Genomic DNA, 15,080 nt, shown 5'->3' with positions numbered 1-15,080 from the left:
GGCCAGGTGTCTAATTTGGAGGCCCAGTAATCAAATGGGAATGACAGTTGAGGGAGAACATCGATAAGGGATGAAAAATAGTTAGTAACCATACTGGACAAATGTTGTCTCCTGTCACTTTCAATTGATGCAGCAGTACCTGTCCTGTCTGCGGTCATAGCAAAATCACTCCACAACCTGGTCAGAAAACCCCTCTGTCCAACGCCACTTCTGATGTGTGCACCCCTAACACTCCTAGTCTGCTGCCCCCTGGAGCTCGTGTGAGAACGATCACGTGCGCTGTGTGCTGGGAATGCCTGAAGCAAACGGTCAACAAGAGTTGATTGTTTGGTTGCTAATATTAGTTCCAAGTTCTTATGTGGCATAATATTTTGCAATTTGCCTTTATAGCGTGGATCAAGGAGGCAGGCCAACCAGTAATCGTCATCGTTCATCATTTTCGTAATGCGTGTGTCCCTTTTTAGGATACGTAAGGCATAATCCGCCATGTGGGCCAAAGTTCCAGTTGTCAAATCTCCGGTTGTGATTGGTTGAGGGGCAGTTGCAGGCAAATCTACGTCACTTGTGTCCCTCAAAAAACCAGAACCCGGCCGTGACACGCAACCAATTTCCTGTGCCCCCGGGAAAGGTTCGGCATTAAAAATATACTCATCCCCATCATCCTCCTCGTCCTCCACCTCCTCTTCGCCCGCTACCTCGTCCTGTACACTGCCCTGACCAGACAATGGCTGACTGTCATCAAGGCTTTCCTCTTCCTCTGGTGCAGACGCCTGCTCCTTTATGTGCGTCAAACTTTGCATCAGCAGACGCATTAGGGGGATGCTCATGCTTATTACGGCGTTGTCTGCACTAACCAGCCGTGTGCATTCCTCAAAACACTGAAGGACTTGACACATGTCTTGTATCTTAGACCACTGCACACCTGACAACTCCATGTCTGCCATCCTACTGCCTGCCCGTGTATCCTCCCACAAATAAATAACAGCACGCCTCTGTTCGCACAGTCTCTGAAGCATGTGCAGTGTTGAGTTCCACCTTGTTGCAACGTCTATGATTAGGCGATGCTGGGGAAGGTTCAAAGACCGCTGATAGGTCTGCATACGGCTGGCGTGTACAGGCGAACGTCGGATATGTGAGCAAAGTGCACGCACTTTGAGGAGCAGGTCGGAGAACCCAGGATAAGTTTTCAATAAGCACTGCACCACCAGGTTTAAGGTGTGAGCCAGGCAAGGAATGTGTTTCAGTTGGGAAAGGGAGATGGCAGCCATGAAATTCCTTCCGTTATCACTCACTACCTTGCCTGCCTCAAGATCTACTGTGCCCAGCCACGACTGCGTTTCTTGTTGCAAGAACTCGGATAGAACTTCCGCGGTGTGTCTGTTGTCGCCCAAACACTTCATAGCCAATACAGCCTGCTGACGCTTGGCAGTAGCTGGCCCATAATGGGACAACTGGTGTGCAACAGTGTCATCTGCCGATGGAGGGGTTGGCAGACTGCGTTCTGTGGAAGAGCTGTAGCTTCTGCAGGAGGAGGAGGAGGAGGAGGGGGTGCGAACGCCTACAGCCAACTGTTTCCTAGACCGTGGGCTAGGCACAACTGTCCCTAAATTGATGTCGCCTGTGGACCCTGCATCCACCACATTCACCCAGTGTGCCGTGATGGACACATAACGTCCCTGGCCATGCCTACTGGTCCATGCATCTGTAGTCAGGTGCACCTTTGTACTCACAGATTGCCTGAGTGCATGGACGATGCGCTGTTTAACATGCTGGTGCAGGGCTGGGATGGCTTTTCTGGAAAAAAAGTGTCGACTGGGTAGCTCGTATCGTGGTTCAGCGTACTCCATCAGGGCTTTGAAAGCTTCGCTTTCAACTAACCGGTAGGGCATCATCTCTAACGAGATTAGTCTAGCTATGTGGGCGTTAAAACCCTGTGTACGCGGATGCGAGGATAAGTACTTCCTTTTTCTAACCAGAGTCTCATGTAGGGTGAGCTGGACTGGAGAGCTGGAGATCGTGGAACTTTCGGGTGTGCCGGTGTACATGGCAGACTGAGAGACGGTTGGAGACGGTATTGTTTCCGCCGGTGCCCTAGATGCAATATTTCCTCCTACAAAACTGGTGGTTCCCTGACCCTGACTGCTTTTGGCTGGCAAAGAAACCTGCACAGATACTGCCGGTGGTGCGGAAAATGGTGGCCTTACAGTGACGGAAGGGATGTTGCGTTGCTGACTAGCTTCATTGGCCGAGGGTGCTACAACCTTAAGGGACGTTTGGTAGTTAGTCCAGGCTTGAAAATGCATGGTGGTTAAGTGTCTATGCATGCAACTAGTATTTAGACTTTTCAGATTCTGACCTCTGCTTAAGCTAGTTGAACATTTTTGACAGATGACTTTGCGCTGATCAGTTGGATGTTGTTTAAAAAAATGCCAGACTGCACTCTTCCTAGACTCGGATCCCTTTTCAGGGATTGCAGACTGAGCTTTAACCGGATGGCCACGCTGTCCTCCAACAGGTTTTGGCTTTGACACGCGTTTTGGGCCAGATACGGGCCCGGCAGATGGAACCTGTTGCGATGTTGATGCCTGCTGCGGCCCCTCCTCCACCTCCGCTTCTGAACTACTGCCGCCTGCACCCTGTTCCCCCAATGGCTGCCAATCGGGGTCAATAACTGGGTCATCTATTACCTCCTCTTCGAGCTCGTGTGCAACTTCGTCTGTGTCACTGTGTCGGTCGGTGGTATAGCGTTCGTGGCGGGGCAACATAGTCTCATCAGGGTCTGATTGTGGATCTGTACCCTGAGAGGGCAATGTGGTGGTCTGAGTCAAAGGAGCAGCATAGTACTCTGGCTGTGGCTGTGCATCAGTGCACTCCATGTCAGAATATACTTGTAATGGGCATGGCCTGTTAAATGTTTCACTTTCTAAGCCAGGGACGGTATGTGTAAAGAGCTCCATGGAGTGACCCGTTGTGTCGCCTGCTGCATCCTTCTCTCTTGTTGTAGTTTTTGCTGAGGAGGACAAGGAAGCGACTTGTCCCTGACCGTGAACATCCACAAGCGACGCGCTGCTTTTACATTTACCAGTTTCGGAAGAGGAGGCAAAAGAGCTAGAGGCTGAGTCTGCAATGTAAGCCAAAACTTGCTGTTGCTGCTCCGCCTTTAAAAGCGGTTTTCCTACTCCCAGAAAAGAGAGCGTTCGAGGCCTTGTGTAGCCTGACGACGAAACTGGCTCCACAGCTCCAGACTTAGGTGGAATATTTTTATCCCCACGACCACCTGATGCTCCACTACCACTACCATCATTACCAGCTGACAATGAACGCCCACGACGACCTCTTGCACCAGACTTCCTCATTGTTTTAAAATCTTAACCAAAGTAACTTTATTTGTTGCTGTCAAACAACTTACACGGTGAGCTATAACTTCAGTATGATTTCAATATCCCTTAACAGGTTGGTGAGACCACAAGGAAAATCAGGCACAATGTTACACACTCTGTTTTCTGTGGCACAAAATCACAGAGATGACACACACGCAGGACTGTCACTCAAGCACTAATGTCAATATTAATCTCCCACCTAATTTTTTTTTTTTTTTTTCTCAGGGAGACTTTAGAAACCAAATAATATTAAAAAAACCAAAAAAATAAATAGGCTTTCTATGGCCCACTGAATGAGAGGGAGAGAGGTGGCACACCCAGGAGTCAAGACTGGCACACAAGCTGAAAGGGCAATATTACTCTCCCACTGTTTTTTTATGTTTTTTTTTTTTTTTCAGGGAGACTTTAGAAACCAAATAATATTAAAAAAACCAAAAAAAAATAATAGCCTTTCTATGGCCCACTGAATGAGAGAGAGAGGTGGCACACCCAGGAGTCAAGACTGGCACACAAGCTGAAAGGGCAATATTACTCTCCCACTGTTTTTTTTATGTATTTTTTGTTTTTTAAGGGAGACTTTAGAAACCCAATAATATTTAAAAAAAAAAATAAATAGGCTTTCTATGGCCCACTGAATGAGAGGGAGAGAGGTGGCACACCCAGGAGTCAAGACTGGCACACAAGCTGAAAGGGCAATATTACTCTCCCACTGTTTTTTTATGTTTTTTTTTTTTTTTTCAGGGAGACTTTAGAAACCAAATAATAAGAAAAAAAATAAATAAATAGGCTTTCTATAGCCCACTGAATGAGAGATAGCACACACAGCAGTGGCACACAAGCCCTGACTGAGGCCAATATTTTTCTCCCACTGATTGATGTAGTGTTTTTGTGTTGAGGTAGATTTTAGAACACAAATCAAGGAAAAAAAAATAAAAATGCTTTCTATGGCCCACTGAATGAGAGAGAGGTGGCACACCCAGGAGTCAAGACTGGCACACAAGCTGAAAGGGCAATATTACTCTCCCACTGTTTTTTTATGTATTTTTTGTTTTTTAAGGGAGACTTTAGAAACCCAATAATATTTTAAAAAATAAATAAATAGGCTTTCTATGGCCCACTGAATGAGAGGGAGAGAGGTGGCACACCCAGGAGTCAAGACTGGCACACAAGCTGAAAGGGCAATATTACTCTCCCACTGTTTTTTTATGTATTTTTTGTTTTTTAAGGGAGACTTTAGAAACCCAATAATATTTAAAAAAAAAAAAAAAATAGGCTTTCTATGGCCCACTGAATGAGAGGGAGAGAGGTGGCACACCCAGGAGTCAAGACTGGCACACAAGCTGAAAGGGCAATATTACTCTCCCACTGTTTTTTTAGGTTTTTTTTTTTTTTTCAGGGAGACTTTAGAAACCAAATAATATTAAAAAAACAAAAAAAAAAAATAGCCTTTCTATGGCCCACTGAATGAGAGAGAGAGGTGGCACACCCAGGAGTCAAGACTGGCACACAAGCTGAAAGGGCAATATTACTCTCCCACTGTTTTTTTATGTATTTTTTGTTTTTTAAGGGAGACTTTAGAAACCCAATAATATTTTAAAAAAAAAATAAATAGGCTTTCTATGGCCCACTGAATGAGAGGGAGAGAGGTGGCACACCCAGGAGTCAAGACTGGCACACAAGCTGAAAGGGCAATATTACTCTCCCACTGTTTTTTTATGTATTTTTTGTTTTTTAAGGGAGACTTTAGAAACCCAATAATATTTAAAAAAATAAATAAATAGGCTTTCTATGGCCCACTGAATGAGAGGGAGAGAGGTGGCACACCCAGGAGTCAAGACTGGCACACAAGCTGAAAGGGCAATATTACTCTCCCACTGTTTTTTTATGTTTTTTTTTTTTTCAGGGAGACTTTAGAAACCAAATAATATTAAAAAAAACAAAAAAAAAAAAAATAGCCTTTCTATGGCCCACTGAATGAGAGAGAGAGGTGGCACACCCAGGAGTCAAGACTGGCACACAAGCTGAAAGGGCAATATTACTCTCCCACTGTTTTTTTATGTATTTTTTGTTTTTTAAGGGAGACTTTAGAAACCCAATAATATTTAAAAAAAAAAATAAATAGGCTTTCTATGGCCCACTGAATGAGAGGGAGAGAGGTGGCACACCCAGGAGTCAAGACTGGCACACAAGCTGAAAGGGCAATATTACTCTCCCACTGTTTTTTTATGTTTTTTTTTTTTTTTTCAGGGAGACTTTAGAAACCAAATAATAAGAAAAAAAATAAATAAATAAATAGGCTTTCTATAGCCCACTGAATGAGAGATAGCACACACAGCAGTGGCACACAAGCCCTGACTGAGGCCAATATTTTTCTCCCACTGATTGATGTAGTGTTTTTGTGTTGAGGTAGATTTTAGAACACAAATCAAGGAAAAAAAAAAAATGCTTTCTATGGCCCACTGAATGAGAGAGAGGTGGCACACCCAGGAGTCAAGACTGGCACACAAGCTGAAAGGGCAATATTACTCTCCCACTGTTTTTTTATGTATTTTTTGTTTTTTAAGGGAGACTTTAGAAACCCAATAATATTTAAAAAAAAAAATAAATAGGCTTTCTATGGCCCACTGAATGAGAGGGAGAGAGGTGGCACACCCAGGAGTCAAGACTGGCACACAAGCTGAAAGGGCAATATTACTCTCCCACTGTTTTTTTATGTATTTTTTGTTTTTTAAGGGAGACTTTAGAAACCCAATAATATTTAAAAAAAAAAATAAATAGGCTTTCTATGGCCCACTGAATGAGAGGGAGAGAGGTGGCACACCCAGGAGTCAAGACTGGCACACAAGCTGAAAGGGCAATATTACTCTCCCACTGTTTTTTTATGTATTTTTTGTTTTTTAAGGGAGACTTTAGAAACCCAATAATATTTTCAAAAAAAAATAAATAGGCTTTCTATGGCCCACTGAATGAGAGGGAGAGAGGTGGCACACCCAGGAGTCAAGACTGGCACACAAGCTGAAAGGGCAATATTACTCTCCCACTGTTTTTTTAGGTTTTTTTTTTTTTTTCAGGGAGACTTTAGAAACCAAATAATATTAAAAAAAAAAAAAAAAATAGCCTTTCTATGGCCCACTGAATGAGAGATAGCACACACAGCAGTGGCACACAAGCCCTGACTGAGGCCAATATTTTTCTCCCACTGATTGATGTAGTGTTTTTGTGTTGAGGTAGAATTTAGAACACAAATCACGGAAAAAATAAATAGGCTTTCTATGGCCCACTCAGTGAGAGATGGCACACACAGGGATGGCACTGTAGCAGAAATGCCAATCTTAATCTCCCACAAAAAAAAACAAAAAAAAAACAGGGACTGTCCTACAATTACTATCTCCCTGCAGTAATCTAAGCCAGGTATGGCAGGCAGCAATAGGAGTGGACTGATGCACAAATTAAATAAAAAGTGTGGACAAACAAAAAAGATAGCTGTGCAGAAAGGAAGGAACAAGAGGATATGTGCTTTGAAAAAAGCAGTTGGTTTCCACAGTGGCGTACACACAGCAATACAGCTATCACGGAGCCTTCTAGGGCAGCCCAATGAGCTACAGCGCTGAGGGGAAAAAAAAAAAAAAATAGCTTCCACAGTCCCTGCACACCGAAGGTGGTGTTGGACAGTGGAAATCGCTGCAGCACAAGCGGTTTGGTGGTTAGTGGACCCTGCCTAACGCTCTCCCTGCTTCTGACGAAGCGGCAGCAACCTGTCCCTAAGCTCAGATCAGCAGCAGTAAGATGGCGGTCGGCGGGAACGCCCCTTTATAGCCCCTGTGACGCCGCAGACAGCAAGCCAATCACTGCAATGCCCTTCTCTAAGATGGTGGGGACCAGGATCTATGTCATCACGCTGCCCACACTCTGCGTTCACCTTCATTGGCTGAGAAATGGCGCTTTTCGCGTCATTGAAACGCGACTTTGGCGCGAAAGTCGCGTACCGCATGGCCGACAAGCACAGGGGTCGGATCGGGTTTCATGAGACGCCGACTTAGCCAAGAGTCGGCGACTTTTGAAAATGATCGACCCGTTTCGCTCAACCCTACCGGTGATTAGGTCGCACTCTGAATAGCGCGCTACAGACGCCGACCAACTCACTGCACCCTCTGGAGCTGCTCTCTCCTCTCCGTTCCGTCGGCCAGGCTCACCGGGGCTGTCAGCGCTGTTCTGCGGTCCCCCTCACTGCCTCACTTCTGGCGCCGTCACCGCGGTCCGTCTTCTGCCGTGGGTCTGTCCCACTCCAGACCTTCGCAGAGGGGAGCTGTAATGGCGTCTCCTTCCTGGTACGCTGCGGCGCCAATCCGTGGCTCTCCTCCGCTAGCCACACTAGAACTCACGTTGCGCAGGAGCCAGGTGTGCTGAGTACGAAGCCGTGCTGTCTTCGGTCCTGACGTGCTGAACGGTCAGGTACCGGACTTTTAGGCCTTATTCGGCACAAAAGCTGAGGAGCTCGTACTAAACGTGACTGCTCCGCTCGAGGTCCAGGCCACGCCCCCGTAAAATTTGCCTTTTAATATTAAAAATAATTATTGTCCTCAAAACCAGAGATGTCTTTTTAGGATCTCTGCCACTAATTTTGTGTTGAAACCCCCTCGTAGGTGAGACCCATTTACTTGGTGTCCTCCAGAAGAACCTTTAAGGTTCACAATTTTTTGAACATTTTTGACAGGTTATAGTGAGGTTAAATATTCTCTGCTTAGTTTTGTTTTATTTGTATTTAAATACCGATGAAGATTCTTTACTGTTGAACTATTGTATTACATTTGGTTCTCTAGTTTTTTTTTTGTTTTCTTTAATTGTATCCCTTTCCATTCCCTCTCCCTATTCTTCACTGTTATATTTTCCCTCCCCTATTCCCAATTCCTGGTTTTTATTCAAAAAATTAATAAAAAATATTTAAAAAGAAAGTCCCGTCCAACCATTACAATAGCTACTTCATTAACACTGGAGGAATGAAATCTCCTTTTGTGCCACCAACCGGTGTTTTGTCTGCTCTTATTACACCCTGATATTCCGCACTTGGCATTCTTTATAAGGCTGTATTATAAAGGTTTACTAACTGGTTGTGTTGGTGGAAAAATCTTTGCAAATTCAAAACAATGTCTTTTTGTCTCAGGTATAACTTCACAACGTCGCTCAGCTTGTATCTGTTCGTCTCCCAAACAGTAAATTTGTAAACATGTTGGGTCTTCATTTGCTATAGGAACCATCAGACCTTGACTTTAAAAGTCGACATAAATCTTCTTCCTTGAGTCCAGCTGTCGTACCAAAGGATGTCATCTGGAAAGATGAATTGTGTCTCTTAATAATTTACGGTAAATGCTTAGACTCATGAGTTGTTACCGACATGTATGAAAAATGTGGTTCGGGAGGTAGAGTTAAAGGTGTCAAACTGACCTAACCATTGACCACCACACACCAGGAGATTTAAAGATAAACTTTTTTGCTTGGCAATGTTCTCATAGTACGTCCATTTTGCTTATTATGACTTTAAGATGTGACCTACAGTACTGAATTTGGTCGTAGGGACACGCTTCCAAAATCAAATCAGCCTGTCTACGTCAATTTGACGACATTCATCCTATTGTTCAGATGTTTCAGCTTTCCTTGATTCATCCTGTCTCATCCGTTTCCTTTGAAGCTTGTGTTCATGTTGTTCATTTGTCTCAGCTTGTTTTGCTTTCTTAGCTTTTGGATTAACTTGTCCAATAGATGGTTGTCTTTAGGCGGCATTTTAAAGACCAGTTCTTAGTATTATGACCCTTAGTAATCATCTCAAACTGATCATAGATGTAATAGGTGAATCTATATATAAAGCAGGGAATGTGTGACTGCCTCACAATCAGACTGTTCTAGTTGTCCAGAATCTTTTGTACAAGACACGCCTGATCTTCTTCGTAGACTGGAAGACCTTACAGTGGATCCTGAGGTGCAACTTGGGAGTGTAGATGTAGAGGCCCTCTACAGCTCAATACCCCATGATAAAGTGTTAGAAGCAATTAGACACTTATTGAGTACTAGAGGTTGCCAGTTCCGCGTGCATAACGAGTTTGTGCTAAAACTGATGAGGTTTTGTTTAACAAAAAACTTTTTCCTTTTTGATCAAAGGATATACCACCAGCTCAGGGGCACTGCGATGGGGTGCCCTTGTGCCCCCACGTATGCAAATTTGTTCCTGGGCTGGTGGGAGGAGTCCTATGTCTTTGGCAGCGAGATGGAAAGTATCGGACGTATCGATTGTTGGATAAGATATATAGACGACATTCTGGTAATTTGGGGTGATTCAGTGGAAAAATTTACATCGTTTGTGGATGCCCTTAATAGGAATGATCTGGGTCTACTCTTTACGTCTGTGATTGATCCATCGTCGCTGCCTTTCCTCGATATCCTGATAAGTAAAAAAGAGGGCACACTAACTACGTGCACATATAAGAAACCCACGGCAACAAACTCGCTGCTAAGGTGGGAAAGCAGTCATCCTACACACTTGAAAAGAGGAATACCCAAGAGTCAGTACCTCAGGATCCAGAGGAACTGCTCTACTGAAGAATCATTTGAGAAACAGGCACAGGAACTGCGGAGTAAGTTTCTGGAGAAAGGCTACCCTCCGGATGTTCTTAAACGGGCATACAAGGAAGTGAAACACAAAAAGAGATCAGAATTGTTGAGACCTGCTCCCAGAATGAAGGATGAGGGACATATGAGATTGATTACCACGTTTGATAACGGAGCACATGAAGTACGAAAGATTTTAACCAAACATTGGTCTATCTTATTGATGAACCCTGATATCGGTAAAGATCTAACGGAGCGGCCACTAATTACATACAGGAGAGGCCGCTCATTGAAAGATAGATTTGTGAAAAGCCATTTTAAGCGCCCTGTAGCTGGAACATGGTTAACAAACAACACAAAAGGGTGCTTCAAATGTGGTCACTGTGTGGCTTGTTCCCACATTGACATAGGTGCTGGATTTACAAGTAATGTCACGGGTAAGCAGAACTGTTATGATCCTCAGTGGCTTAGGATCACAAATCTAACCAGCTAAGTAGGAGATAATAGGACGAGCTCTGGGGATGTGGTAACTGGACTGACCGCAAACCTGATCCTAACCACACACACTATAGGTAGCCGTGGAATGTTTCCTGAAATCCTAGACGTCTCTTCACAGCCTGAGAAACTGGCTACCCCTAGAGAGAAAGTAAAGACCTCACTTGCCTCAGAGAAATAACCCCAAAGATATAGAAAGCCCCCCACAAATAATAACGGTGAGTTAAGAGGAAAAGACAAACGTAGAGATGAAACAGGTTTAGCAAATGAGGCCCGCTAACACTAGATAGCAGAAAATAGCAAGGGAACTGTGCGGTCAGTAAAAAACCCTATACAAAAATATCCACGCAGAGAATGCGAGAACCCCCACACCAACTAACGATGTGGGGGGAGCAACTCTGCACCCCAGAACTACCAGCAAGCAGAGATATCACATATTAGCAAGCTGGACAAAACTCATCATATTCTAGAAAAACATAATGAACACAGATGAACAAAAATAAGCAAGCAAAACTTAGCTTCTCTTGGAGAGACTGATAACGGATGTAGTCAGGAGAGATCAGAATAGCACTGAATACAACGACAACAGGCAAGGAATGAAGGGCCAGGTGAATTAAATAGGAAACCTGACTAGCAGATGACGAGACAGCTGATCCCAGCCAGAGACCTGCAGAATAACAAAAAGAGCCACCAGGGGGAGCCCAAAGAAAGAACTCACACAGTACCACTCATGACCACAGGAGGGAGTCCGGAAACAGAATTCACAACACAGTACACAATTAAGGAATTTATTAATTGTAGTAGTAAGGGAGTCATCTACAAGGCGACATGTGTCTGTGGGAAAGAGTATGTTGGAAAAACAATCAGGGAGTTTAAACGAAGAATTGGTGAGCATATGGGGGACATTATTCACAAAAGAGAGACCCCCATTGCTCGACATATCAACATCTGTCAGGGGGGCAATATAGGCTCCATTAAATTTATGGGTATTGAAAAGGTGGCAAAACCTTTGAGAGGCGGTAACTGGAACAAAAAAATACTGCAAAATGAAACCAGATGGATCTTCCACCTAAATACAGTAACTCCAAGGGGGCTCAATGAGCAACTGAATTATAGTTCCTTCATCTAGAGTTCATTTCGTGAAGGTCAGGCTTGGAATACCCTATAGCCATGAGACTGTCAAGACTGGAATTTGGGAATTAAAACTACCTGGCAGAGCCAATTTTGAAAATTACACCCATTTATGAAAAACTATACTGATGGAGTATAACACCTCCTTATTTTCGGATTGAATTTGATTTTTTCAGCCATTGGCGGAACAGTATAGTCCGATGAATCATTCTTAATAAGGTCTTTTCCATTTTACAACTGGGATTTTGTGGTGTATAACTCCTCTTTATTTTGGCCCTGAGGGATGTAGATATTTACACTCACTGGCCACTTTATTAGGTACACCATGCTAGTAACGGGTTGGACCCCCTTTTGCCTTCAGAACTGCCTCAATTCTTCGTGGCATAGATTCAACAAGGTGCTGGAAGCATTCCTCAGAGATTTTGGTCCATATTGACATGATGGCATCACACAGTTGCTGCAGATTTGTCGGCTGCACATCCCAAAGATGCTCCATACAAGGCAGGATGGATCCATGCTTTCATGTTGTTTACGCCAAATTCTGACCCTACCATCCGAATGTCGCAGCAGAAATCGAGACTCATCAGACCAAGCAACGTTTTTCCAATCTTCTACTGTCCAATTTCGATGAGCTTGTACAAATTGTAGCCTCAGTTTCCTGTTCTTAGCTGAAAGGAGTGGTACCCGGTGTGGTCTTCTGCTGCTGTAGCCCATCTGCCTCAAAGTTCGACGCACTGTGCGTTCAGAGATGCTCTTAGGCCTACCTTGGTTGTAACGGGTGGCGATTTGAGTCACTGTTGCCTTTCTATCAGCTCGAACCAGTCTGCCCATTCTCCTCTGACCTCTGGCATCAACAAGGCATTTCCGCCCACAGAACTGCCGCTCACTGGATTTTTTTTCTTTTTCGGACCATTCTCTGTAAACCCTAGAGATGGTTGTGCGTGAAAATCCCAGTAGATCAGCAGTTTCTGAAATACTCAGACCAGCCCTTCTGGCACCAACAACCATGCCACGTTCAAAGGCACTCAAATCACCTTTCTTCCCCATACTGATGCTCGGTTTGAACTGCAGGAGATTGTCTTGACCATGTCTACATGCCTAAATGCACTGAGTTGCCGCCATGTGATTGGCTGATTAGAAATTAAGTGTTAACAAGAAGTTGGACAGGTGTACCTAATAAAGTGGCCAGTGAGTGTATGTTGTTTGGTCCATTTGGACATGTATGGCCAAGTGTTTGGGAATTTTGCACTTGGACTAGTTTTTATGAGGTAGTTTTTAAAAAAAGGTTATAATAAAAGTTATCTTTTATATTTTTGTTTTCTCTATGCTATTGGCCATTTGAATAAGAGAGATTTTGGGGCGATCTGTCCCTTTGCTATTTTTCTAGTTGTCCATAGCAACCAATCACAGCTCAGCTTTCACTTTACCTCAGCAGCTTTAATGCTGAAAGCTGCACTCTGGTTGCTATAGGTAACCATAACGATCTTACTATGAGTAAATGAGGCCCCAGCTGCTTTTACAACAGCCATTGCTATAATTACAGACTTTAGAGTGACTTATCAGGTTGCTGCACCTTAGCGACTATATGGTTGCTGTTCCTTTAAGAGTGACTCTTTGGGTGCTGTCCTTCTGAATTCTTAGGACCTTTTGGGCAACAGCTATCACTTTGCATTCAACACACAAACACCCATTTGCTCTTTTATTTCTATAGAGCCTAAATTCTGGGTTCCAAAATTTTGAGTTTTAGGCTAAGTGCACACATTGCAGAATTGCCACGGAAATTTCCATGGAAATTCCGCAACTCCTGCCGCGGGTATATCGCATGTGGAATTGGCATGCGTATTCCCGCTAAACACTAGCTTTTTGCAAAATTAATCTGAAGCATCGCTTGGAAAGGCGATTGACAGGTTGGTCACATTTGTCAAACATAGTGTTTGACAAGTGTGACCAACTTTTTACTATTGATGCTGCCTACGCAGCATCAATAGTAAAAGATAGAGTGTAAAAAAAAAAAAAAAAGGTTATTCTCACCTTCCTACGGCCCCCGATCTCCTCAGAGGTGCATGCGGCGGCTTCCGTTCCCAGGGATGCTGTGTGCGAAGGAACTGGGATGACGTCATCGCAGGTCCTTTTGCACACAGCATCCCTGGGAATGAAAGACGCCGCGTGCACCGCTGAGAGGTGGGGGGACTCCGGGGGCCATCAGAGGGTGAGTATATCATGATTTTTTATTTTAATTCTTTTTTTTAACAATGATATGGTGCCCAGTCCGTGGAGGAGAGTCTCCTCTCCTCCACCCTGGGTACCAACCGCACATGATCCACTTACTTCCCGCATGGTGGGCATAGCCCCATGCGGGAAGTAAGCGGAACAATGCATTCCTATGTGTGCGGAATCCCCGCGATTCCGCAAATTAATTAACATGCTGCATTTTTTCCAGAATGCGTTTCCGCTCTGGAAAAAAAATGCAGCAAGTGCATACAAAATGCGCATTGAATTCTTTTAATAGGATGCTTAATGTATGAGGTTTTTTTCACGGTTTTATCGTGTTTTTATAGCGAAAAATCGTGGGCACACAGCCTTAATGTTCGCAGTATTTTTAGTCTGGTGATAAAGACGGGCCTTGCAAAATTTGACTCAAACCGGGTGAAAAATGTGGTTTTGTATTCCACAGGCTACCGCACACAGATTATCTGCTTTATATACAATGGGAGAAATGATTATTTGATCCCTTGCTGATTTTATAAGTTTGCCCACTGACAAAGACATGAACAGTCTATAATTTTAAGGGTAATTTTAACAGTGAGAGATTAGAATATCAAAAATAAAATCCAGAAAATCACATTGTATAAATTATATAAATTTATTTGCATTTTGCTGGAATGGGCTACAAAACCATAAGTAATACGATGGGTGAGAAGGAGACAACTGTTGGTATAATGGTAATATAGATAGATAGATAGATAGATAGATAGACACTGCTCAAAAACATTAAGGGAACACTAAAATCCCAAATCCTAGATATCACTGAATGAAATATTCCAGTTGTAAATCTTTATTCATTACATAGTGGAATGTGTTGAGAATAGTGATGAGCGAGTATACTCGTTGCTCAGGTGGTCTCCGAGTATTTATGACTGCTCGGAGATTTAGTTTTCCTTGCCGCAGCTGGATGATTTACGGCTGCTAGCCAGCCTGAGTACGTGTGGGTTGCCTAGTTGCTAGGGAATCTCCACATGTAATCAAGCTGTCTAGTAGCTGCAAATCATCCAGCTGTGGCAAAGAAAACTAAATCTCGGAGCAGTCATAACTACTCGGAGACAGGATTGTAAACAAGAAGATCAAAATGTTCCTCAGGATCATCAGGTAGATGGAGAGAAGGTGTCATGAGATCTCTTCTATGATGTGTAGACGGCTGTGAAGGTCTTGTGCACTGCTCAGTCTTGTTTTATCCACCAGTATTATATGTTTTAT

Source organism: Ranitomeya variabilis, chromosome 4 (assembly GCF_051348905.1).
Source record: "Ranitomeya variabilis isolate aRanVar5 chromosome 4, aRanVar5.hap1, whole genome shotgun sequence".
NCBI classification, from domain to species: Eukaryota; Metazoa; Chordata; class Amphibia; order Anura; family Dendrobatidae; genus Ranitomeya; species Ranitomeya variabilis.
The sequence above is the reverse complement of the archived record's forward strand: the minus strand, read 5'-3'. Positions refer to the sequence as shown.